The sequence below is a fragment of the Macaca thibetana genome, chromosome 17 (assembly GCF_024542745.1).
Source record: "Macaca thibetana thibetana isolate TM-01 chromosome 17, ASM2454274v1, whole genome shotgun sequence".
Taxonomy (NCBI): Eukaryota; Metazoa; Chordata; class Mammalia; order Primates; family Cercopithecidae; genus Macaca; species Macaca thibetana.
The window spans coordinates 67644286-67671837 of record NC_065594.1 but is presented as its reverse complement, the minus strand read 5'-3'; the positions used below and the strand labels follow the sequence as shown (position 1 = coordinate 67671837).

The following is a 27552-nucleotide window of genomic DNA, read 5'->3' as shown; positions in this document are numbered from 1 at the left end:
TATCAAGAAGAAACCACGTTTTCCCAAAACCTTGGCAAAAATCTAAAATAAAAAGAAATATTGCAATAAGTTCTCTGATATGTTCATCTTAGGCTCTCAGTTCACATCTCATCCATAAACAAGTTATTACAGTAAGATATATAGAACACTTTGCTTGGCTAAACATAAGTCTGATGCAGAGGGGTGCTAGTAAAGTTTGACAGCCAGCTTTCTGGGGTTGGGAGTGGGAGGTAGACTTTAATTTGTGACATTTTAAATTTTCTGTGATGTAAATACTCCCACCATGACCAATTCCAAACTGCTGATATAAAGTAACGAGTGCATAATCAGGAAGAACTGCACAGTGGCTTAAAATTCCCACCAATTATAGACAAATGTATAGAAAACTCTGGCTAAAACTAAGTCTAATGCAATATTTTGCTGGTTAAGTTTAAAAATCAGCTCTATTGTAGCCTTATACAAAATTATCTTATCTACCCAAAAAAGTGTTCATTTGCGTTCAATGTTTTCATATTTTCACCACTAATTTATTTAGCTTGTCTAATTCCATTATTTTGAATAATCTAAAATAATATTAGACTGAAGTAATGAGAGTGGTAATACTTATAATGTTCCTTACATTAATAAGAATTTTTCTAACACTTCATCATTAGGAGTTTTGGTGGACTTCATTTTAATTATAAAATTGATAAGGGAGTCCTGGGAAGGGAAGAGCGTGGTCCCTTTAAATGAAGAGGGGAAGGGAAGTGCTGGGGAGAGGAGAGCCTGGTCCCTGGCTAGGGTTCCAACCCCCAGGGACCTAGGTGAGGACAGGCACAAATGCTTTCCCGCCCAAATGTCGCATTTTCCAAGACCACCCTGGCTCTCCACGCTCCCATTCTGGGCCTATAAAAACCTGAGACCCTTGCAGGCAGATACACAAGTGGCTGGATGTCCTGATGAGCAACACATCAGGGGAAGAAGACAAAGGACTGGTCGTCCATAGGAGCAGGCCAGTAGAAGAACACGCTGACAGAAGCCGGAAGCCAGAAGGCCGTGGACCAGCGGGAGGAGGCGGAGGTTGGCCTGGGCAGTCAGAGGACAGTTGGGCCTGCAGAGCATCCCAACTCCGGGGGAAAACCATCTCCCTTCTGGCTGCCCCACAGGCGGAGAGCTACTTCCACTGAATAAAACTTTGCACTCATTCTCCAAGCCCATGTGTGATCCGATTCTTCAGGTACACCAAGGCAAGAGCCCCGAATACAGAAAGCCCTCTGTTCTTGCCACAAGGTCGAGGGCCTAACTGAGCTAGTTAACACGAGCTGCCTGTAGATGGCAGACTAGCGAGTATCCTGTAACACAGGCCCAGTGGGGCTTCAGGAGCTGTAAACATTCACCCCTAGACCCTGCCCTGGGGTAGGAGCTCCATAGCCTGCCTATCTGTGTGCTCCCTAGAGGTCTCAGCAGCGGGGCACTGAAGAAAACAGTCACTCCCCCATCACGCTCCCTGAGAGGGGACGAGGGAGCCTTTCCCTTTTCAGCTGGGGACCTCGACCGGGATCCTGGAAGGTGAGTGTGTATGAATTGCGAAACTATCCGGTCTTCCTCTCTTCTGAAACCCTGCCACCTCTCTCTTTCCTGTGAGTAAGAGGCTCTGTTTCCCTTCAGGGAGTTTTAAACTGCCCTAACCAGCCGTCAAAACCCCCAGAATTTAATTATAAAATAAGTAATGAACAATTCTTATCAGTTACAATAACAATTATAAATTATGTGTTATTTATATATTAAGTTACAAATATAGGCTACAAACAATGAGTGCGTATTTCTGTAAGCAAATATGCTATAAGATTTTAAAATAAATTACCTAATTTAATTATTGGATAAACTTTATTAACTATTATTATAACTATTCCTTAGATGAAAGCATAGAGGCTCTGAAAGTTTAAATTATTTGCTCTACTAACCATCATACATTTTCAATTATGAATTGGAAAATTCTAAGGAACTCAGTACTAAATTTTTTTTTTCATGTATCAAGTGAATTTTTAGTATATAAGGAGAATATGCAGTATATGTTGGCAGGAAAATGTTGGAATAAATCAGGAGTTATTTTTTATGGCTCCTGATCTAGATATACTTTATATGTATTGCTACTTTTTTTATCCTGACAATAAAGCCTGTGAATATGTAAACCATTAACCATCAGAGAAAAATGCCATTCACAGGTATACAGTAATCTATTTTAATTAAGCATATTATATTTAATTAAATATAGCCAATAGAGTTTTCTGAATTTTACCTTTTGTTTACAATTTAGAGACCACCAAGAAAACAATGAAATAAAATTAACAGATTTTTGCCAATTATTTTGTTAGAAATGCCACATTGGAAATGAAAGCCACGAATATCAGTAAAAACATGTATGCACGTCAATGTCTAAGAAGAATCTGAACTCTCTTTTTCATATTTTACTTGACGTGTCCGTGAGAATACCTTTAACAAAGTTGATGGAAAAAGTTCTCTTGCGTATTGATTAGACATACATAAATAGGAATCTCATGATTGGAGAATAGAGGATACTAATGTGTAAGCTATTTCCCATCTTTCTGCTCAAGTTAATCACAACTTTTTTTCTTTATTTAACTCCTCCTTTGGATTCAGAACTCAGTTCAGTCATCTCCTAAATCTTTTCTCTTGACTCCTTGACTTGTTCAACTACCTTTATGCCGTCATAGGAATATTCACTTCTCCTTCAAGGCTTTTTCTTAGTTATAATATTACATGCATTTTTTTAAGTCTTTATGTTTGTCTCATCTACTACATGGTGAATTTGAGGAGAACAAAGATCATGCATCTTTTTTGTGGTTGATATTTTAACATACTCTAGCTCCAGGACAGTGCCTGGCACATAGTACATATGTAATAAATATCCAAGAAATGAATGACAAGATCTATTTCCTTAAACAGAAAAGTATTTGTGAAATATTACTCTTTACTTGGCAAATAAGAGCCATGAAAACACAACATTTTCTCTCAATTGGGCAAGGATCTGTGATGGATTGATGGAAGGAGTAAAGAAAGGAATAAAAATAATTGAGGCCAAAAATCTATTTACCATATATTACAAATTCTATACTTTGAACTTCTCTTACTTTTTTTTCAAATATGTGTAAGTAGCTATGGAATGAATAAACCTTTTCACTTTTGAATTATCTAGTGATTCTAAACACAAAGGACCCTGTTAGGATTCAGAAAATGTAAGTTGCATTCAGAATTAGTCATTGAACATATGTTATTGTGGTAAGTAGTGAGCAGTAGAATTAGAGTTTTGATTGAAAGTATTTTTTCAAAACTCCTGTAAGACTCTTAAAGCCTTTTAGTTTCTGTGTGGGTCTTAAACTGCAAAATCTACCAGAAAGTTTTACTTTTTTAGTTTGCTATGCCTGGGAAATGGTTTAAATAATTTAAAATTTTGGAATACAACATGTATTTTCAACACATCGATAAGTCACGCACACACATAAATATGATTTATAATTAGCACTAGCAGATTATAAAGTTGAATTGTTAATAATCTATTTGGTAAGAGATTGTCACAAAATATACTGAAATAGAGAAATAATAAATAAAAATCGTATATCAATTTGACTGTTAATTTATGCTGAGGTATATAAATGATGCTACCCCTTCCATATCTGGGTCACTCTTGTTGAGAAATGCATAAAGGAGGAAACAAAGCATATAGAACACATGCTAGAAGAAAATGCTTTTTCAACAGAAAAGAGGTTTGCTTGTTAAAAGACAATTTAAAAAAAAATTGGATCAGCAGTTGCCACCTTACACAAGTCAGATGGATATTTATAGCTGAATATTCAGCCTGTAGCTTTCCATAAAAGTTTTAAATATACATTGAAAATCTGAAGGATCATCTTCGAAATGAACCCTATCCATTAGTAATTTACAATCTATTTTACTCTTATTCAATTCTAAGTATGTCTGTGGGATTTTAAAATATATTCAGTGTTTCCCATTATACTTGGAGCTTTAGGGTATTTTTTCACTCTCTATTTGTGTATGTGAGTGGCTGTAGGAGTCTTTCCTTGGAAGTTGTAGGTGGGTTTTTAGGACTGTTATCTATGAACACGCATGGCTATAAACACATTAGGTAAAGGGTATTCATGATAACAGGACAGCTCTGACATTGTTTTTGTCTTGTAGGATTTGCTCTTTATTTGGTGATATAAAATTTATCTTGCTTGCATTTTGTTAATGTTAATATATTCTTCAAGCATTCACTTTACTAAGATTGATCAGAATAACTGTAACTACTAAAGAAATGATATCATGAGGAAAAATTATTTAAATACCAAACTATCATTAGTATTAAATAAATAAACCTTCAAATGCTACAGCATGTTATGGCTTCCAAACTTTTTTATATTCTACCTCAGTGCAACTATAAAACAGAGCATATTATACAGTTCAACATGCTTAGATCAAAGGACTGGGGTTATTCAAGCACTTTAACTACGAATACTGCCACATTTTGTTTAGTCCAATTTAGCCTTCTATGTCATGGTTACATCATTTTAAAAATGAAGATGATTTTTAGAAGAAGATGGTTTATGTGATTACAAGTTTTTAATTAATTTTGAAATTATACAAGTCTCTGAGGAGCAGAACAAAGCTCAGAGAATAAATGATTCACTGAATGAACTAGCTAAGTAGTGGAATCTGGAGTATTCCTAAGTCATCTGACTAGTTTTTTGTAAAAATCAGCAGGACACTGACAATCGAAGGACTAAAGTGTATATATATATATACACACACACACACATATGTATATATGTATATACATGTATTTATTTGTGATCCTTTGATATAAATAATAATAAAGTTATTTCCCAAGTACAAATCTTACTAAATCTAATTCACGTCCAGATGCCAGATAAGATAACCAGAATAATAATGTCTAACATTTGTATGGTCCATTTATAGTTTATAAAATATTTTATCAAATATATGCTCATATGTAGAAGGTGATTTGAATCATGACTACATAGGCAATGAAAGAGTAAATTTTGTTCACTTAAATGCTCTCATTAGACCATTTACTCTGAATTGGCTTTGAAAGCATTAAAATGTGAAATTTATGTAATTCTATGAACTAACACTTCATTATTTAGAGTATTGATTATAGCGTGTTCAGTAGTGATCTGTGACAGGGGGATACATAAAATAGTACATATAGATAACGATACTTATAACACGAAAACTTAATTTCAGGCAAAAGATTCTCAGTCACAAAATTCCCTAAAAAGAAAATGTAATCAATAACAATGTTGGACAATTATAATTTCCATATTCACTAACTAGAGGTTTTATCTAGAGAACTCATCCTCAAATGTTACTAGTTTTGCATGTCCTCCCACATAGTATTGTGATAAAAATTTTCTTTGATTTCTACCCCTAAATATAGCTAAATTTGGTAGAGAAATTAATAGACAAATACACACCCCAGGTCCTAACAGAAGCTGTGTAACAAGAGAAAAAGAGGTTAGTAAGATTCCAAATTTTTAGTAAGTTTTATATCCACATTAAAAACAGAAGAGAACAGAATTTAGGTTTTGTTCTATTACCTAGTAATACTGTGATATTATTTTTTAAAATGCTGTCTTGATTCAGTTATGAGGTTAGAGGTTAGAAATTATTTGGTTAGAGGTTAATCAGCTCACCTTCTTGCCCAGCTAATGAAATTCACACCCCAACCACTTCCCTTACTGGGCTCTCATACACCCGCCACAATGCACCCACCCTCACAGCCCTACTGTTAGCCAATAGCATCAATCTGAAGTCACTAGTTTTATTTTTAAAGCATGATCCCCAATAGAGGGAAATTAAAGTGTGATAACTTTATTTAAATTAAGAGGGCTTCAACAATTCTACTTATTTTCTGATTTTCCAAGTACCAGAGAATAGGACAGGCTCTATGCCCCAGAACCTGGACAATTTTTTAAGTGAGACATACAAAGGGATTCATTGAAATGTAGCTAACCTTATTTCACTTGCCATATACAAGCTACTCCTGGGGATTCCAGCTTGATATTGCCCTGTCCCTGGTATAATTCCCTGTGTGACCCGGTCTGACAGCCTTTTCTCATTTGGAGGCAAAAATAACAAAGAAAAATTGCCTTTCATCTGTCTAAGTGTCATTGTGTTGTGTCCACCGTCAAAAGAATCTGTAACTCTTATAAAACACATGTGAAGGCTCAACTTCCTTAGAATGCAAATATGAAAAATAGAATTTACAACTATGAGAACGATGTGTTGGGTATGTGTCAGAGAAAATGAATTTTCCACCTAGAAATAATCCATGTTTCTTAAAAAGAAGTGAAAGAAACATTGAAAATTTAATTATCAGAAATTGAGAAAGAATGATTTCTGAGGAAAGAAACTACACCTATCACAGCAAATACTTGCACTTCCAAAATTAAAGAAATACAAAACCTCATAAATATAGAATAAAACAAAATTTTACTGAGAAGAATACATTCAACTTGAATTTACATAGTAAATAATATTTCTACAGAGTTGAATAACAATATGGTGTGACATTTTCATATTCAGTGAAAGGTTACTTTCTTATGTATTAAAAATTAAAAATTCTCAAAGAAGTGGCAGAAATTATACAACTTATATAAACTTTTTAGTATATATGCTACCAAAGTGAGCACAACTTATTTAAACTTTTTAAACGTTTCATATGTATCTGTTTGATGTAGTATTCAGTGTGGCCTTGAATATTCACCAAAAATACAATAAAAATAAGAGATAGAAAGTTTTTAGCATAAATATAGAATAAATAAAACAAAAGAATTGCCTTAAGAAGTACACAAAAATTGAAAAGATTCTTTTTAGATGAAAGTTAAAGAACTATTAAATAAGCATCTAAAAATATCAATTTAAAGTCACTATTTTTATTTAAAAAGTATGATCACCTACAGAGAGAAGTCAAAGAGTGATAACATTAGCTAAATTTAGAGGGCAGCAGCAATACTTCCTAATTTCTGATTTTAAAATTTGAGATGTAAATAATAGTGTATTTTTAAAATATGGAAAACAATCTATAACTATAGTAAAACCAAGCTGTGTAGCTAGTAAATCTTGCTGAAAACAAATGGTAATAAAATGCATAAGCTGAAGTTATAATATTTAGTAAAGATCAAAACAAATGTAGAAAAATGATGCAAGAAAAAAAGAACAGAAGTTATAGCAGATATGAATAAAAACTCTAAAAGAAGGGAAATGATTTAAGCTTTAAAAGATGATTCTTTAATATCGTGAAAATGGCCAAACTGCCCGAGGTAATTTATAGATTCAATGCCATCCCCATTAAGCTACCAATGACTTTCTTCACAGAATTGGAAAATACTGATTTAAAGTTCATATGGAACCAAAAAAAAGCCCATATTGCCAAGACAATCCTAAGCCAAAAGAACAAAGCTGGAGGCATCATGCTACCTGCCTTCAAACTATACTACAAGACTATAGTAACCAAAACGGCGTGGTACTGGTACCAAAACAGAGATATAGACCAATGGAACAGAACAGAACAAAACCGTCAGAAATAATACCACACATCTACAGCCGTCTGATCTTTGACAAACCTGACAAAAACAAGAAATGGGGAAAGGATTCCCTATTTAATAGATGGTGCTGGGAAAATTGGCTAGCCCTAAGTAGAAAGCTGAAACTGGATCCTTTCCTTACTCCTTATATGAAAATTAGTTCAAGATGGATTAGAGACTTAAATGTTAGACCTAATACCATAAAAACCCTAGAAGAAAACCTAGGTAATACCATTCAGGACATAGGCATGGGCAACGACTTCATGTCTAAAACACCAAAAGCAACGGCAACAAAAGCCAAAATTGACAAATGGGATCTCATTAAACTAAAGAGCTTCTGCACAGCAAAAGAAACTACCATCAGAGTGAACAGGCAACCTACAGAATGGGAGAAAATTTTTGCCATCTACTCATCTGACAAAGGGCTAATATCCAGAACCTACAAAGAACTCAAACAAATTTACAAGAAAAAATACAAACAACCTCATCAAAAAGTGGGCAAAGGATATGAACAGACACTTCTCAAATGAAGACATTTATGCAGCCAACAGACACATGAAAAAATGCTAATCATCACTCGCTATCAGAGAAATGCAAATCAAAACCACAATGAGATACCATCTCACACCTGTTAGAATGGCAATCATTAAAAAGTCAGGAAACAACAGGTACTGGAAAGGATGTGGAGAAATAGGAACACTTTTACACTGTTGGTGGGACCGTAAACTAGTTCAACCATTGTGGAAAACAGTGTGACAATTCCTCAAGGATCTAGAACTAGACCATTTGACCCAGCCATCCCATTATTGGGTATATACCCAAAGGATTATAAATCATGCTGCTATAAAGACACATGCACACATATGTTTATTGTGGCACTATTCACAATAGCAAAGACTTGGAATCAACCCAGATGTCCATCAGTGACAGACTGGATTAAGAAAATGTGGCACATACACACTATGGAATACTATGCAGCCATAAAAAAAGGATGAGTTCGTATCCTTTGTAGGGACATGGATGCAGCTGGAAACCATCATTCTCAGCAAACTATCGTAAGAACAGAAAACCAAACACCGCATGTTCTCACTCATAGGTGGGAATTGAACAATGCGATCACTTGGACACAGGAAGGGGAACATCACACACCGGGGCCTATCATGGGGAGGGAGTAGGGGGGAGGGATAGCATTAGGAGATATACCTAATGTAAATGACGAGTTAATGGGTGCAGTATACCAACAAGGCACATGTATACATATGTAACAAACCTGCACATTGTGCACATGTACCCTAGAACTTAAAGTATAATAAAAAATTTTAAAAAAGGATGATTCTTTAAAAAGAAAATTTTTAGTTGTTAAAAACTTACAAAACTACACAGAATCAAGAACAAGGATATGGATGTGGAAGAAGACATTAAACAGTTTAGAGAATAACATGCATGGGTTTATGAAAATAAAATCTAGATTAAAAATTATAGCAATTGAATGAACATTTTTCTGTTCATTGTTTGCTAGTTTGGGAATAGGAAGAATTGCTTAGCCTTTATTAGTGGTAAAGTTATGCTATTACCTCACCCTGTTCTCCATTCCAGACAACTTTTATTCTTAGAATTTGCTAATACCCTTAATGTAAATATTTTGATAAATCCAGATTGTATTTTGAACTCTAATCAATCTAGTTCTTAACAAATATCTATTGCTAGAATCAATATTCATGGAAGATTCTAAAATAATGCATAGTCCTTCCATCTGCTGTCAAATTTTAATTTCATTTTTCTTTTAAGTCAAAGCCATAGAGAACAGAGCTGCTTATTTAGGCTTTTTGCAGGTGTGTACTTAGCCAACTCTTTTGGTATTATGCCATCATCCTATTTGGAGAGACTTTTTAAAGCAAGGAATTCTGAAACTTCATAATGTCTTTATTTCAAGCATGCCAAGGAGCATATTTTCCTCTATATAGTAGCATGCAACGTATATGAGAAACTATTTAGACAAAAAAACCTGTGATGTTGAGTAATTCATATGTGTAATTAAGCATGTCAAATGCTACCTATGCAACAAAAGTGACATATGCTAAATAAGCCTACAAAATACTAGTAAAACTATGCCAAACACATTTCCTAGAAGAAAATTGAATATGACTAGAATTTTAAGTGGTGTTATGCTTAATAAAATCTTAATGTCATAAGTTATTATAAGTTCTTTAATTTGCATTTTTCACTTGGAATTTTATAGGACTGAGTATTTTTATTATGAATAACAATTCCTTTTCTGCTTTGTCTTCTGGGAATCTGATAACCAGAAGTTCCACTCATCTCAATAATGATGGTTGTCTTTGCAGCTTTCAGTTTGTATTCGGACACTATGACTCTCCTTATATATTTCCTTGCCCTCATTTTTCTACTCTCTTATTTCCTCACTTAATTTTGTGTGGTATGCTTTACTGTAAGGCACAGCACATTTTTCAGCATGTCAAAATGGCAATGAAATGGGCTTAAAACAATCAATTAGCAGTATAATTTCACCACCAACCAGTTAGAGAAAAGAAGCTATATCCCCCCCAAGCCAATTCTAAATAATTTTTATAGTTTTATCTCCTATTTTTGTAGTTTTATCTCCTACAATACAAAATATAGTCTAATCGATTTTTAATGTCTAAAATGATATCCCATTATAAAATTCACTGATTTAAGATTGTTCCCCTCTTCTGCTGTTTTCTTTGAAATATACATGGGAGTCCCTACTGAACAAGGGGTGCTTTAAAAAAATCTGTGTAATTTATATGCCATATACTTATATTTTATATTTCTATGTTAGTTAATAATACAGATATGGGTATTTTAAAAATCCAAGTCCATGGCCCTCATGGAACTTATTTTCTAAGAAATGAAACAAGAAGTACAGTTGACCCTTGAACCACTAGGCTTGGAACTGTGTGGGTTCACTTACAGTCAAAATGTCCTCTGCCTCTGCCACTCCTGAGACAGAAAGAGCAACTCCTCTTATTCCTCCTCCTCCTCCTCAGCCTAATCAATGTAGAGATGATGAAAATGAAAACCTTTCTGATGATCCACTTCCATTTAATGAATAGTAAATATGTTTTCTCTTCTTTATGATTTTTAATAACATTTTTCTCTAGCTTACCTTATAATAAGAATAGAGCATAACAAACATATCACACACAAAATATGTGTTGATCAACTGTTATCTGTAAGGCTTCCAGTCAACAGTAGGCTACTACTAGCTAAGACTTTTTGTTTTATTGTTTTGTTTTGTTTTGGTTTGGTTTTTTTCTTTCTTTCTTTTTGAGACAAAGTCTCGCCCTGTCGCCCAGGCTGGAGTGCAATGGCGCGATCTTGGCTCACTGCAACCTCCACCTCCTGGGTTCAAACGATTCTCCTGCCTCAGCCTCCCGAGTAGCTGGGATTACAGGTGTGCACCACCACGCCCAGCTAACTTTTTGTATCTTTAATAGAGACGGGGTTTCACCATGTTGGACAGGTTGGTCTCAAACTCCTGACCTCATGATCCGCCCGCCTTGGCCTCCTAAAGTGCTGGGATTACAGGCGTGAGCCACCGCACCCAGCCAGTAGTTAAGATTTTAATGAGTCAAAAGTTATTTGCTGATTTTTGACTGCATAAGAGTCAGCACTCCTAACCCGTGAGTCAACTGTATAAAATACAAGGAGGTGTGAGAACGTCTATGTGGGAAGCCTGCTTAGGACTTGGAAAGATTAGGGAAGACTTTTGTAAAAAGTGGTATGTGTGCTGAATTGTGAAGGATGAAAAACAAAGAAGAGGAAGAGAATTATTAAAGGCCTAGAGAAGGACGTACACTGGCCCAGAGACAGGAAAGAGCAGTGAAAGTTCATGTTTTTTCCTATGGATTCATATTCTAGAAGCAAGAGATCAAACATGGACACAGAAAATGAGGCCAGCTGAGAACTTGGTAAACTATCATTAGAAATGTGAACTACATCTTTTAAAGCACTGGGGCTGTGTCTCTGATTTTATTCCCAGTGTGGCATGATTTGAAGTACACTTGAGAAAGATTTCTTTAACTACACAGAGGGGCCGCCTTGCAGAAATGCAAGAGGAAAAGAGTAAAACACTTTAGTGGGCTGCTTCGGTCATCTAAGACAAATAGACTAACAAGTCATTCATAAAATATCCTCATAAAAATTAGTTACCATAGCCAATTTATTAGTAGTAATGACTTAGGAATATTAAGTCTTGAATCTAAGCTAGCTAAGTTTGTCTTAATATTTAGCACAGCTTTGAATTGCACGTAATTTTCTATAATCGTGATGGCAATACTTAGGGGTAATGCCGTAAAACACATATAATCACATATGTAAGAAAAACATTGTTTTCCACCCAGATTAGAAATCCTAAAGGCATAGCTTAGAGTAGGTGTTTTTAAAAACTTATCAGTAATACAGGGATACCATATAGATGAATTCTTTAGAAATTTACCAAAATTGTCCAAGTGTTCACTTAATGGAATTGGGCCTTCTTCATTGTAGGTTCAAAGTGTTGTAATGTGGGCAAAATAAGAGAAGTGTCCGTGCCTTTCTTTGAAAGTAAATGTTTGTAGAATCTCAAAGTTTGGAACAAATATTACCTATGCAACAAAAATGACATCTGCTAAGTAAGCCTATAAAATACTACTAAACAATGCCAAATATATTTCTTTAAAATAAAATTAAATTGACTAGAATTGTAAGTGGTGTTTTGGTTAATAAAATCTCAATGTCATAAGTTATTATTACAAGCTTGTCTTTTGTGTTTTTCACTTGGAATTATACAGGACATATTTGAGTCATCCTGGTGTTTTCCTTGAATTGTCTTATTTTTTATTAAAATACTAAAATAAAAAGAAATAGATATTTCATATTAAGTGTTATTATATGGCTGTTTTTAGATTGGGATAGATGAAATTTATTCATATTAAAAGGAAAGCGTGTGTAATTTATTTATGTTAGGGAAAATGAGTAAGATTTTGGAAAAATAAAGCTCACAAAGCTTAATTAGCTGCTTCTTTTTATAATCTTTTTGTTGATCAAACTGTCTTTCAATATATGAGTGCTTCTGATGAAAATAGACATATAGATTTAAAATCATTTTTAAAGATGCTGAAGTATAGGTTGTATACCTTCTAAAATACTGTTTGTGCTTCCTGAAATAAATTAGATTAATGTACCTTTAATTCTGAGAATACAAGTATTAACAGAGCACCTCAGCATGCTATATCTGGTCTACATAAGGAGCAAAATGATTTTCACTGACATCCAACTGGTTATTCAACACATACAAATCTGCTGCCTCTAGACTCTGGTAAAGTTTCAGTTCTATAAATGGTCATTAGGGTGTTAAGTGAATACAGGCTTTTTAAAAAATGGTGGCCTGAAATTGTTTTTGTAAATAAAGATTATTTCTCAACAGAGAAATCCACTATAGTTGAAATAGGTCATCTCTCTATTATTGGTGAAATTTGATCAGGTATTTTAATGTGAAAAGAAAAACAAAATAATAGAATGCTAATTTTATTTGTTCGTGTAATAGTACCTGCTTTTGGAATCTGGTCAACAAGATAAGAATGCCCTAATCATAAACAATTGTATGGAGAAGCTGATGTGCATTTGTAAGATTGCTGCTTCTCTTCACCAGCATTTTAAAAATTGTGAGAAAATATTGGTGGTAATATGTTATAATCAAGACTTTGAGCAATTTTGAATATAACTTGAATATCCAAGACAATGTCACCATAATTTTGTAATAAGTACAGATGCACAATATTAAACATATAGTTATGCATGTATATGAATATGCATATACTTTTAAATTTTAAATTTGTAAGTTTAACATTAGTACTAAACCTATCATTTATATGGCTTTTCTACCAATTGGACAATGAGCTTCTCAAAGACAGATTGTGTTTTATTTACCTTTATGTTTACTGGACCTGCCTTCTCTTTCTTACAGCAGTTACTCAATGAGTGATTTTTAGAAAACTGCATATTCACAAAACGGTAGTATTTATTTTTTTAATATTTTGGGACACAGATTTAAATGGTTTGGAACCTCATACAGGTTAGATAATATCTGAATGAAAGTGTAATACGTTTCAAATAAAACTAGAGAAGTGTCTTATGATTTCCTCCTCCCTACTTTGCCGCGCTCTGCCTTCTTTCCCTGAAACATTCTTATCAAATAATCTGCCATATCCTGGTCTCTAAGATACTTTAGCAACTGGGAAAAAAAGTTTTCAGCATACTACCCTGCTCTTGTTCATGTTTTGTTTAGTAATTACTATCCTATTGTATCATGTCTGCGTGTTTGTCTCCAAAAATAAAAAGGCAATTTCTTCGAGTATTTCATTAAATTTTGCTCCCCAAAATACTGTACGTATTCTAATAGTAGATACATATCAACTATTCCTCAATTTATTGAATCTATGCATATGGAGGTGAAACCTTGAAAATAATGATAAGCTATTTAAAATTTGCAAAGCTAGTATGCATTTGCCAATGTATTGCTCCCATTCAATGATAATATATGTGTTTGTTGAGAAAATACTGTGCAGGTGTGTTATAATCAAGACTCACAGCCAAATAGTTACATCGTGAGAGAATCTGAGGCAACGCCTCCCTTCTCAATAAGACTCTAAGGCAATAAAACTGTGTCCAGTCAAACACAGAGAGGGTCCCAGAACTTTCAAGGCTGAGAGGAATCTAAACGGGCATCTGTCATCTCTTCAAAAGTATTGACAGGGAGCTCAATTTAATATCACAGCACTGCATAAATGTTTTCTAAAATGTGTATGCAACAGGATTGGGTGTTTATTTAAAATATACTCATTATTAATATTAAATGAAAATAAAACCCTAATCATTTCAATTAAGAAATACCATGATTTGGAGTGTGTTTTCATCATGTTGTCAACATTTAAAACCTAATTTTCTGTAATAATTTATAATTACTTCATCTTTCATTCCATCTGGAGGGTAATCAATATAGAAGCATATGAACCAGCTGCTGCCCCAGTCATGGGGCAGCTGCCAAGAGTGACCTGGGCTTCTGTCCAATAGCAGAATCCCCAGAAAACCCTCTAGCTAAAGTAAATTGGTACAAGTGCAAATACAGCTTCCTTTTACCTAACATTTTCATTTGTTGGGATCTATCAATCTTTGGCTTTCTTGCCTCACTTTTCATACACCCATGATTTTACAACCAAACAACTGTTTATTTAAAGTTTTAAAGTTATATAGTGCTAATACATATAATTACTTCGAGGTTGTAGATATAATGATTTTTGCAAACCCCCTTTGTTGGCTGTCAAAGGCATGCCTAAGAATATAAAAACTCTAATATAAATACAAAATAGAAAGAAAAACAAAACAGCATCTATCAGGGAAAATCCAGTCATGTAAGGCATATTGATCATAGGTGGAAATAATAAAGTGAAGTCTAATAATTTAATTAAAATAGAAGATTATGGCCTTTTATCTACTCATATAATAATCACCCCCAAAAGAAAATTATATATATGATTCTATAACTTTGTTGTATTTGTTATAAAAATGGCAAGCAGAGACTATTTTTCAGGTAAAAGTTTTAAAATCTAACAAATGTTGACTTTATAATAACAAGCACTTAATACCCATCATGTCAGATACTCTTTGTAGCAATATTGTAGGCAGATTTCTAGTATTTTCTTTTTATAAAGCTATCCATTAGCTTACATTAAATTAGGCAACTTAGTATTTCTGTAGCCTGTTACTCTCATGTTTTCCCACTAAATTACTTTTTATTTTTATTTTTTTTAAATACTAGCTCTTTTTAATGCCTTAATACCGTATTTTCTGTGACAAAATTCCAAATAGATTTGCTTAGAAATAAAACAAAACCCACAGGCTTATTAATATCTTTAAGGAATGCTTTGGAAGACGAGTTGTAAAAGCTAATTACTTCCAAAGATGGGCATTTGAGCAACTGTCATTTGTTTCTCACTTTGATTTCTTTTTAATTAATTCGTTATTTTTTAAAGTATTTCCAGGATTTAAAATTATTTTTTATAGTTTGGCTTCAAATCCCTTGTTCTTATTTCCCTTGAGTAATCTGCTTCCCAGTGATAGAACAGTAATGAAAATGGTGTTTGAAAGATTCAGAAAAGTGTTACCTCCTTTCAACATTTTTTCTTTTCCTTAAAACTATGATAAAATATGTTTCTTTTTAACTTGAATCTTCGACTCCAGTTCCAATGGATACTTTACTAAAACTAGGCAGTTCAAGGGAGTATTTACGAACTTTCAAAATCGGCCATATGTTCTATAAAGTAGAATTCTATAATCAGCATAAGTTAGCTTGGCTTTCCTTAGCCCTGGTCCTTCATGATTCTTCCTAGAAAAGCTGATAAATTTTATTTATAAAAATTTTAGTTGAAACTCTGTTCAAATTATATTAAGTACTGTTGTATTTATTAATAAAATATTCCTTCGTTTGGAAGTAATAAGGATAGAGACTTTTTAAATTTTAGATTCCTTTATAAATTTAGTAATAATTATTAAGATTATACTAGGCTTAAGTATTACAAAGTCCATCCTGAACAATCTATAATGTTTGGTGTGTTTCAGGTATCGTACTTGGTTCTTGACTAAGTAAAACACTTTCTTCTTAATTTTATGATTATACATATTTTTATACCTCTTCCTGCCTCTCTCTCTTCCCCAAAATTCCTCTTGAATTGTGTGCCTACTCTTTCCTCTTGGTCTTTAGATTTATCACCCAATCTACCATTAAAAAGGTTTGTCCTGGCATATGTTTCATAGTTTTCTCTCTAGTCCCACCTGTGTCTCTAAACTAATCTTACATTTCTAAATGTTTTCTGGGTTTCCAAGTCTGTGGATATTATTCTGAAAGCTTCAATTCAGACTTCTTTGACTCAACCTCATCTTTTCTTCATACCTTCCCCAAATCCTTGTTTTTCTTATCCACGACTTCTTTCTATTAATGACCCTGTTGTTATACGTTGAATTGTATATTTAAGTCTTAACTTCCAGTACTTTAGAAAAAAGTACTAAAAAAAAGAGGAGGGGGGAAGCTGTGGCAGATATAATTAGTCAAGATTAAACTGTATTGGAGTAGGGTGGGCCCTTAATTAAATATAACTGGTGTCCTTATGATAAGAGAGAAATTGGGGGCCAGACACAGAGGAAACCCCATCTAAAGAGAGAAAGATACACAGTGAAATAACAGCCCTATGACAAGAGGGACAGAATTTGTAGTAATGCACCTACAAGCCAAGGAATGCCAAGGACTGTCAGCACATGCCAAAGGCTGGAAAAGGCAAGGAAGAATTTTCTCCTACAGGTGTCAGAGGGGCATGGCTCTACTAACCCTGATTTTGGATTTCCAGCCTCCAGGAATTGGGGAGAACATTTTTTTCTTGTTTGTGGACTTTGTTATGGAAGCTAGGGAACTAATACAGCTATCATATCCTGTAACTGAAATCTCAGTCATATTTTACTTAATAGTCGTCCTGACCCTTCACTGTCGATAAAATTCTGAAATCTTTCAATTCTCTTTTGATAATAATGGCAGCAGACTTCACCTATACACGTACTTTGCCCCATCTAATTGAAATAGTAGTAAGTTCTAACATCCTATAATAGGTCCTAAAGTCTAATAATAGGCTTTTTGCTAAGTTAAAAGCTTAGAAGACTGTGGTATATTGATAGTCTCAGTACTCTCCATTTTTCAGTGGTCCCTGATTCCACACTCTTTGCTGTGTAACTTTGTAGTTCCCTTCCATCATGACTTTGGGCTCCACCATCAGGTGTATTTAAAGCCAATAGAATGCTGGCCGCTGTCATTCAAACAGAGTCTTAAATGAACTTTAATATTGGGACATTACTTTCTAAACTCTCCCTCCACTATCTCTGTGAAAATATGCCTGGTAGCTCATTGGAGAATAAAAAGCATGTGACTCAGTCACCGCCCATTCTAATTTCTGCAGCTAACTTTCAGCATGTGAATGAGTCTAGTAGAAAACAGATAAACTACTCAGCTAAACCAGCCTAAAGTGCTGATCTACATAGTCTTATGTTAAATAAATGCCTATTGTTTTAAGTCACTAAATTTTTGGCTTGTTTACACACACACACACACACACACACACTTTGTTATATTATTACTGTGACAATAAATATCAGGATCTACATATTATGCTACGGGAGCTATATCTAGCCTCCTCTTTCCTTTTGAAACTTATTATCCATTGCATCAGTTCATTCTTCATATCCTATAGCAACCTCAATTGTTACTAGAAATATGGGTTACGGGCATGTATATGATTAATAACAGAGCATTTATAATAATAAAATTAGATGATATGTGATTTTCCTACTTGGGGCTGGAAGAACCTCTAATTTTATGAAATCCTTAAAAAACAAATATGAATTATAAATTACTAACATATAAATGTGTATTGTTTTAGAAATCTGTTCTTTAGGATAGACATGCATTCTTGGGACAATAATTTATCAACAAAACTATTATCTCATAAATAAGCCAAGAATATTATAAAAGTATGTCTTTTTCTGGGAACCAAATTAGAAAACTTGACATCAAGGATAGTGCCAAAAAATACATTTACATTCCATAGTGTGCAAACAACTCTGCCACTATAAGACTAAAAAACTAAATTATTTATGAAAGTGTCAATTTCTGTATACAGAAATACCAATTTGGATTACAAATTTATGAGTGTATGATATCTTATTGCAGAGTAAGCACACACTCTAGGGATTAAGAATTCTCAAAGTAACCTATACACACACACACACACACACACACACACACACACACACACACATAATGTCATCAGGTTTTGTCCTTGTTTTTCCAATTTTATAAATAAATGACACCTTCCAATTAAAAATTTCCATTTTTTATGATATACTATTAATAAAAGTTATTTATATAATTTAAAAATGAATATACATGTATATAAAATTCTCAGTTAAACTTCGGATTTTAGCATTTGCACAAAAGACATTTATGTGAAATTTTTGGCTTAGAAATTTATTTTACATGGAATTTATATTTAATTTCTATACTTAGAAATTTTCTTTTATTTTGAACCATTTGATCACTGATTTGGTTGTCTTAATAAGGTATATTTTTGAAGTAGGTTAGCCTTGGGGACTGCCTTTCATAAAAAATATTTTATGAAAATTGACTTTGATAAAGCAATAGAAAATCACACACACATTTTCTTTTAAAAATGTATTTAGCATTTGTAGTTATGCTGACTTTCTACAATTATACATGCATTTATTCATTCTTTAAGCAAATATTTTATGAAAATTTACTATAACTTAGTTCCATTGTTTTGTATGGATCAAGAATACCATTGATATATCAAAGTTGATTTATTCAACTTTAATTTTAATAAATCATTGGGGTAATATGCAACTAAATTTCACTAATTTAGTTAATGATGTCACTGTAACTATGTAAACCTTGCTCAGGTACATTTCAATAATGCAAGGAAGAAATGACCTGATCTGTTTGCTTTAATTTGTTTCATTTTATTTTCAAGAGTTAATAAAAAATTTAAATAGCATTCTTCTTTGAAAAAGAGTTCATAGAAGATAAAAAGATGAAGAAACAAAAAATAGATGTATAATTATATACTAGTTACTTACAAATGGTTATAACTTACAATTTCTTTTTAACTATAAGTTTTAGTTATGAATTGTAACTAAGTTATAAATTAGTTACAAATGAGTTTGTACTGATTTATATTATTTTTAAAGAGTTCTTAATTGATCCAACACATTTAATTTTTCTTTAGTTATTAAAACAACAAAAAGCCCAGATATGCATAAAATATGTTATTGAATTTATTACAAATTTATGTATCAAAATATGCACTATCTAAAACTAGTAACAGGATGACTTATTGATATAGGAGGGGAACAGGGAAGTGCTGAGTAGAGAAGAGGTGGGCACCTGGCAAGGGCTCCACCCTGGGGCCTGTGCCCACAGGTCTAAGTGAGAACAGGCACTCCTATTTTCACACCCAAATGCTGCATTTTCTGAGACCACTCTGGCCTGCCACATACCCCATCCTACGCCCATATAAACCCAAGATCTTAGCAGGCACAGACACAAGTGGCTGGATGTTGGAATCAGCAGAACAGTGATGATGGAACAATGCAGTAGAGAAAGTGAGAAGAGGATGGACATCTGGATGCTGAGGGGAGTTCGTCCAAGGGCAGTCAAAGAAGAGTCTAGTCACTGGGCAGCCTGACTCCAGGGGTGACCACCTTTCCACTCCATCCCCTCTCTTCTGACTCCCCATTCATCCCACTGACAGCCACCTCCACCACTCAATAAAACCTTGTACTCATTCTTCCAGCCCAAGTATGATCTGATGCTTTTGGGACACTGGGCAAAAACTCAGGATACAGAAAAGGCTGTTACACTGGCCCCCTGCCCTTGTGATAAGGCAGAGGATCTATTGAGCTGATTAACACAAGCCATCTGCACATGGCAAAGTTGAAAGAGCATACTCTAACACACACCCACTTGGTTTTCAGGAGTTGTAGACACCCTTCCCTAAACACTGCGGGAGGCAGGAACCCAAGAGTAGTTCCCAGAGCCTCTGCACCTGCCTGTCTGCATGCTCGCCCTAGGGATCTGAGCAGTGGGGGCAACAAAGGAGCTAGCCACACCCCCGCTGCATATTCTTCCAGGTTGTTAAGGGAACTCTCCCATTTCATTATGAATGTTTTTCTGTGGAAAAGCTGGATATGGTTATTTTATTCTCATTTTATTTATGTTCAACACAGTGCAATGTTTGTTTAAAATATGATATTTTGGCAGTTTCATCAAATAACAATTACTATATTCAATCATTTATTTACTCTCTTATTTACCTTTTTAAAAATAAATTTTCTTGTGTATATTTTAGGTTAAAGACATGATGTAATGAGATACATACAATTAGCAAAATGGTTACTTTAGTGAAACAAATTGACTTATCTATCATCTCATATAATACAGTTACTTTTTTGTGTGTGACAACAGCAACTAAGATCTACTTATTTAACAAAAATTCCCAATATAATGCAATTCAATTAATTAATTCATCCTCATGCTACATTACAAATCTAGACTAAATGCATTTTAGATATCTGCTACTTTTTATCTTTTTGCCTATGTCTAGTCTCCCATTTTCTCCACACCCTTCTTCCCACTGCTCATGGTTACAACTGTTTAATTCTCTATCTGTATACTTGACTTTTGGTGGACTCCACATATAAGTGAGATCATGCAATATTTTTATTTCTATTCTGGCTTATTTCATTTAGCATACTGTCCCCCAGTTCTACACATGTTGTGGTAAATGGCAGGATCTGAATTTTTATGGCTGAATAGCATTCCATTAAGTATAGATACACCACACTTTATTTATCCATTGATTAGTCAATAAATGCTTAGGTTGTTTCTATAAAATGGCTAGTGTGAATAATTCTGCAATAAACATTTGAGCACCAGCATCTTTACAGGATGGTGGTTTAATCTCCTTTCATTGCATATACAGAAGAGGGATTGGTGAGTTCATGGTAGTTCTATTTTTAATTTTAGGAAACTTCATATTGTTTTCCATAATGATTGTACAATCTACAGTCCCACCAACAGTTACTAGAGTTCCTTTTCTTTCTCTGCACCTTTGCCAATATTTGTTAGCTCTTGTGTTTTTAATAGCCATTCTAAGAGGTGTGAGGTGGTATATCTCAGAGATTTCAATTTGCATTTCCCTGATGATTAGTGATGTTGCGCACGTTTTCATATTTCTGTTGGCCATGTATATGAATTGCTTGAAAAAAATGTCTGTTCAGGTCTTTTGTCCATATTTTTAAACACATTATTTGTTTTTCTGCTATCGAGTTGTGTGATTTACTTTTGATGGCACACTTTTATATTTCAAGTAAGTGTGCAGATATAAATTCTGAATTGAATTCTTTAATTGTTGTTTATCATTTAATGAAAATGTAACATTTTGTTTCATAGAATATCATTTTACCTAGGCAATACCATTCAGGACATAGGCATGGGCAAAGACTTCATGATAAAAACAACAAAAGCAATTGCAACAAAAGCCAAAATTGACAAATGGGATCCAATTAAACTAAAGAGCTTCTGCATAGCAAAAGAAGCTAGCATCAGAGTGAAGAGGCAACCTAGAGGATGGGAGAAAATTTTTGCAATCTATCCATCTGACAAAGGGCTAATATCCAGAATCTATAAGGAACTTAAACAAATTTACAAGAAAAACAACAACTCCATCAGGGCAAAGGATGTGAACAAACATTTCTCAAAAGAAGACATTTATGTGGCCAAGAAACATAGGAAAAAATGCTCATCATCACCGGTCGTTAGAGAAATGCAAATCAAAACCACAATGAGATACCATCTCATGCCAGATAGAATGGTGATCATTAAAAAGTCAGGAAACAACAGATGCTGGCAAGGATATGGAGAAATAGGATCACTTTTACACCGTTGGTGGGAGTGTAAATTAGTTCAACCATTGTGGAAGACAGTGTGGCAATTCCTCAAGGATCTAGAAGTAGAAATACCATTTGACCCAGCCATCCCATTACTGGGTATATACCCAAAGGATTATAAATTATTCTACTATAAAGATACATGCACACTTAACGTTTATTGCAACACTAGTTCCAATGGCAAAGACTTGGAACCAACCCAAATGCCCATGAATGATAGATTGAATAAAGCAAATGTGGCACATACACACCATGTAATACTATGCAGCCATAAAAAAGGATGAGATCATGTCCTTTGCAGGGACATGGATGAAACTGGAAGCCGTCATCCTCAGCAAACTAACACAGGAACAGAAAACCAAATAGCACATGTTATCACTTGTAAGTGGGAGTTGAACAATGAGCACACATGGACACAGGGAGGGGAACGTTGCCCACTGGGGCCTGTCAGGCAGTTGGGAGGTGGGGCAAGGGGAGGGAGAGCATTACAACAAATACCTAATGCATGCAGGGCTTAAAATCTAGATGATAGGTTGATAGATGAAGTAAACCACCATGGCACATGTTACGTATACCTATGTAACAAACCTGCACATTCTGCACATGTATCCCAGAAGTAAAATAAAATAAAATAAAATAAAAATGGAAAAAAAAAGTATCATTTTATTTATTTATTTATTTTATTTTTGAGACAGAGTCTCACTCTGTCACCCAGGCTGGAGTGCAGTTGCATTATCTCGGCTCACTACAACCTCCACCTCCTGGGTTCAAGGAATTCTCCTTCCTCAGCCTCCCGAGTAGCTGGGACTACAGGTGCACACCACCACACCTGGATAATTTTAGTAGAGACGGGGTTTCACCATGTTGGCCAGGCTGGCTTTGAACTCCTGACATCAAGTGATCCGCTTACCTTGGCCTCCCAAAGTGCTGTTATTACAGGCGTGAGTCACCACACTCAGCCTATTTTGAATTATCTAAAAACGTAATTCCTTTACAATGTAGGTATTTTGTTTGTAAGTCTTGGTTAAGCCAGGCAGTATACATATTTAATGGGGCTTATCATATATTTCATTCTATGATGATACATACTGTCTTTGTCAAATGAAGCAAGTCAGTAGAATGCAAAGATTCCTTGGATTTCAGATTCAGAAATCTTATTAGAATTTGAATTTTACCTGTGTTGACGTACATCAAACGAGAGAGCCTCTATTCCCTCATGTTTTAAAAAGGGATAAATAATGCGTACCCATATGAAATCATTATGGAGCTTAATTGAGATAATACATATGAAAATATGTGTGTAATATTTGCTGTGTAATCCAAGTTTTAATCACCTCCCACACTTTTCATGGCAAAAGAAGCATGCACAGTCTATTCTAATGAAAACCTAAGATGCCTACCTGAAATCTGCTAAAGGAGTGATACGAGCTGCCTGGACTCCATAGAACTATGTGGAAATTTAGCTTTCAGTCAGGGCCCTGCATCAGTGACATAGACCACCATCCTCTTTTTCTTCATATACGCTTCTTGAATTCTCACAATGCATTACTCAATACATCTTTTTACCTTAGATATTTCAGTTATTTAGGGTTATTTTGAGTGGTTTTATGTACTACTTTATTGAAACAAAATCTCTGCAACTCTCTGCAAAAGGAATTTAACATATGATTTGGGAGCTGCCTATCAACAATCTGAACCCCCGATCAAATAGTATTTACATTTAACTTAGGAGAGTTCCTGAGTTATATATATATGTGTGTGTATATATATATATATTTAATTATTGGGATGAACGAATGATATTGTTAATGTAATTATTCAAATTTGATCATTTAAACCATGCTCCATTTTTATTGTTAGTCTCTTATTTGCCTGGACATTTTCTCATTAATTCTGGAATAAAGTTGTATTAGGTCACACAGTATCTATATTTTTCAGACACAGTATTCTTAGCAATATAGACAAATAGCTGATTATATTTCTGGGCCTTCTAAATCCAAAAGATTCTAATCAAGCAACAGAAAAATCAAACTTACCAGTTTGTATTAGAATGGGGCTAGCAATCAATCTGATAATTTTAATCACATGCAATTATTCTACCTTTATCTGAATATTAATCATTATAACATTTATTTTCTTGAGATATGTTATTAAAGATACCAATCAAATAGTAGCTATGCTCTCGGTATATGCTTGAAATGCAAATCAGCATTTATGCACTGAAGTTGATGAAGAAAGGAATTTATCTCTCTTCATTTAGTTATTCACACTGAAGAAAAATGCTTATATGTTAACCTAAAATTGACATATGTATTAACATTAAATTGGTATATATGCTAAGATTAAATTTTCCCCACACAGGCCATTTTACCCGTATACCATCAATGATCAATATTCTTCATATGAAATATATTTACTTATTATATATGCATATGTGTATACAGTATATCCTAGATCTTTTGTCATTATATTCATAAAGAAAACTACTTAGTTATATTCAAAAGATACAGAGTATGACGATGTAAAATTTGTGTAAACTACTTAGTTATATTCAAAAGATGCAGAGTACGACAATGTAAAATTTGTGTATTATTTATGATGAGTATACAATTGTTCTGCATAAGTAAAGATAATATTATCAGGATGTGCACTCTAAGTACTTTTTCCAAAATTGGGAACTTTTTTTGCTGATCCATTCATATTTTATGGTCTCCCCCAGTGTCATTAAAGGATACATTATTGGTAACTTCTGGAATGGAGCAAACACCGCTATGGCCTGTGCAAGATCAGAATGTGGTTTCATTCATTCATATCAGAATCGTATTAACCAGGCTAACCAAACTAAGGACAGCGTTATCAGGTGAGAAGTCGGAAATAGTAGAGAAGAGGAAAATAGAAAGCCACTGATGTTGAGATCTATTTAATGATAATACAAAATTTAGAGGTGGAATAAGCCTTCAAGATCACCTATTTAAACTATTTATTTCAATATATTAGAAAAACAGATTTCTCCCACTCAATAAAATATGTAACTTTCTCAAATGTACCCATCTCATAAGGATTAAAGGCAGAGGAAGGGGAAACTAGAACTCAATTGCCTTTATTCATACATTTTTAAAAATTTGCCCTTTTAATATTATTTACTCCTACAGAACGGAGAACAACACAAACATTATTTATTCTACAATAGACTCATTTAAGCCACTCAGATTTTCTAGTTTTAACATCCTTTCTTGGTGATTAAAGAAGAAATGAAATGAAGCAGAGGGGAAGGAATTCTTGATTATGAACCAAAAACAGGCAAAAAGGGGAAGGAGCAGGAATATGACACAGGGGGAGAACACGCTTTTGGGGCTAGATATGTTTACATATGTTGCTTTACCTAATCCTCATGGCATCAAATAAGGCGGTGTCAATTTCTGACTTTTCAGATTGAGATGCTGGCAGCTTTTCTCAGGTCACACAATCACAAAACAATGGATGAGGATCACAACAAATCAGCAGCTGGCTTTGTAGAAGACCTGAAAAGTCGTATCTGCATATGTTATATGTAAATTTCATGTCAGCTCCAAAAGAGAATTTCAATAACTTGCCTAAGGTACCAGAAAAAGTAAGCAAACGATCTTGAATTTAAACTTAGAAGAGCCTAACTACAACTTGTGTCAATGTTCTTCTTCCTGGACCACAACAGTTTTTCTGTTATTTGATACTTTGCTGCTCTCAACATAAATGTCTTTGGATGGTGGCAAAGTTATTGCCCTTATGAGAGGTGTTTTATGAATAATTTTGAAAATACACATAAAAATGTATTTTGAAAACATATATTAATGCTTTCTCTTTGGGTTTATATAAAAACAAAATAAATGAAAAGAAGTTTCATGGAGGTGGCAGTATGTTTTTAGTCCCCAATATACTGTTGCTCTCAGGACAAAGTAAGGTTTTAAAAATATGTCCTTGATAGTTTTAAATATTTTAAAAATTAAAATATATTTTAAAATCTTAACTGCATATTGTACTTTGAAGGTTTCTGCTATTTGAAAGATAATGCAGCCTTGTCCTTCAGGAATGTCCTACAAAATGCATTTTCAAAAATTTTCTCTTTTTTCCAAGAACATTGTTCACAATTACCTGGCAAACATTGAAGTCTGTCCTTCAGTTGCCTTTTAAAACATTAATTTTCATCTTATGAATAAGTCTTTAATGTACTTCACAATTAATTCTGATCTTTACTGCTGTATAGCTTTAAATTTATTTCACTGAATAAATCTTTCATGTATTTTAATTCCAAATTATGGATAAGTATACTGTTGCTTCATTACATTCCACAACATTCCCATTTAAATCCCATATTATTAATCAAGACATCAATTTCCTTACAAGTTCTTAGTAAGTAGAGCATTTCTGTACTGAATGAAGGTATTTACTTCCTGTATATTGTTTTCAAAGATCAATTGTTATTAAATTTGTATTGTAACTGACATGCTGAAATATACAAATATTCATATGAAAAATAATTTATAACAGTAAAATAATGTGCTAAAACAATGGACAAAATATGAGTATATATAGTATCTCACGAATAATAAAAAATAGTGCTAATACTGTTTCTCCTGAAAACTTTTTAAAATGCTAAGTGAAATGTAACTTTTCAAAATAACTCTAGTCATTTATAGCTGTGGGATTGAATTGTTATATAATTCTATTTTCAGGTACAAAATCATAAAACTATTTTTTTCTGTCTTTTATTTTCATATTTTTAGGTTATTTTGAGCAGGATATTAAGACTGCCACTGTGATTTATAATTTTTTTTATTTTTACTGTGACTAGAGAATTATGTCCTTAAGGTTTTAAGATTCCATATAGTTTTTTTAAAAAATTCATCTTTTCTGTGATTAACAATCATAGGTTATTACATCTAACACTTCTTTTTCTTTTCAACTTTCTGAGGTTAAATATTTCAACAACGATTATCAAACAAGAGATATTTCATTTTGATATTTTTGCAAGTTTTCTTCCATTTGCTTTCAAGATTGCATTGTCACATATTATGACATTTGTCATCTTTCTGTAAAAGGGTCTTCATGAGGAAAAGTGAAAGTCTGTGTTTTGAAGCAGGGATAAAGAAGATAGTCCTACATTTATTGAACTATAGGCCATTGACTTGAAGCTCATAGAAATTCCTGAGAAGGACCTGTGGGGAGAGAGAATCAACTCTCTGATGAACATATAACTGTAAATGTTAGAGTTGGATAGTTAACTGCAGATATTTTGCCTATCATATTTTGCTCCATATCAGCGTTTAAATTCTGGGATCTCAAGTAGGTTCTCTTGTCCTTGATTTTTTTTTTAAATTCAGCC

The 27552-nt window shown here is 33.7% G+C and overlaps 1 long non-coding RNA gene across 1 annotated transcript; it reads left to right on the top strand.

Annotated features, from left to right (window-relative positions):
* The first annotated feature begins 1100 nt into the window (after positions 1–1100).
* Positions 1101–26863, top strand: LOC126940660 (uncharacterized). Its single transcript, XR_007720858.1, has 3 exons — positions 1101–1548; positions 24913–25053; positions 25625–26863. It is a non-coding gene; the product is annotated as an uncharacterized LOC126940660 (long non-coding RNA).
* The last annotated feature ends 689 nt before the right edge of the window (positions 26864–27552 follow it).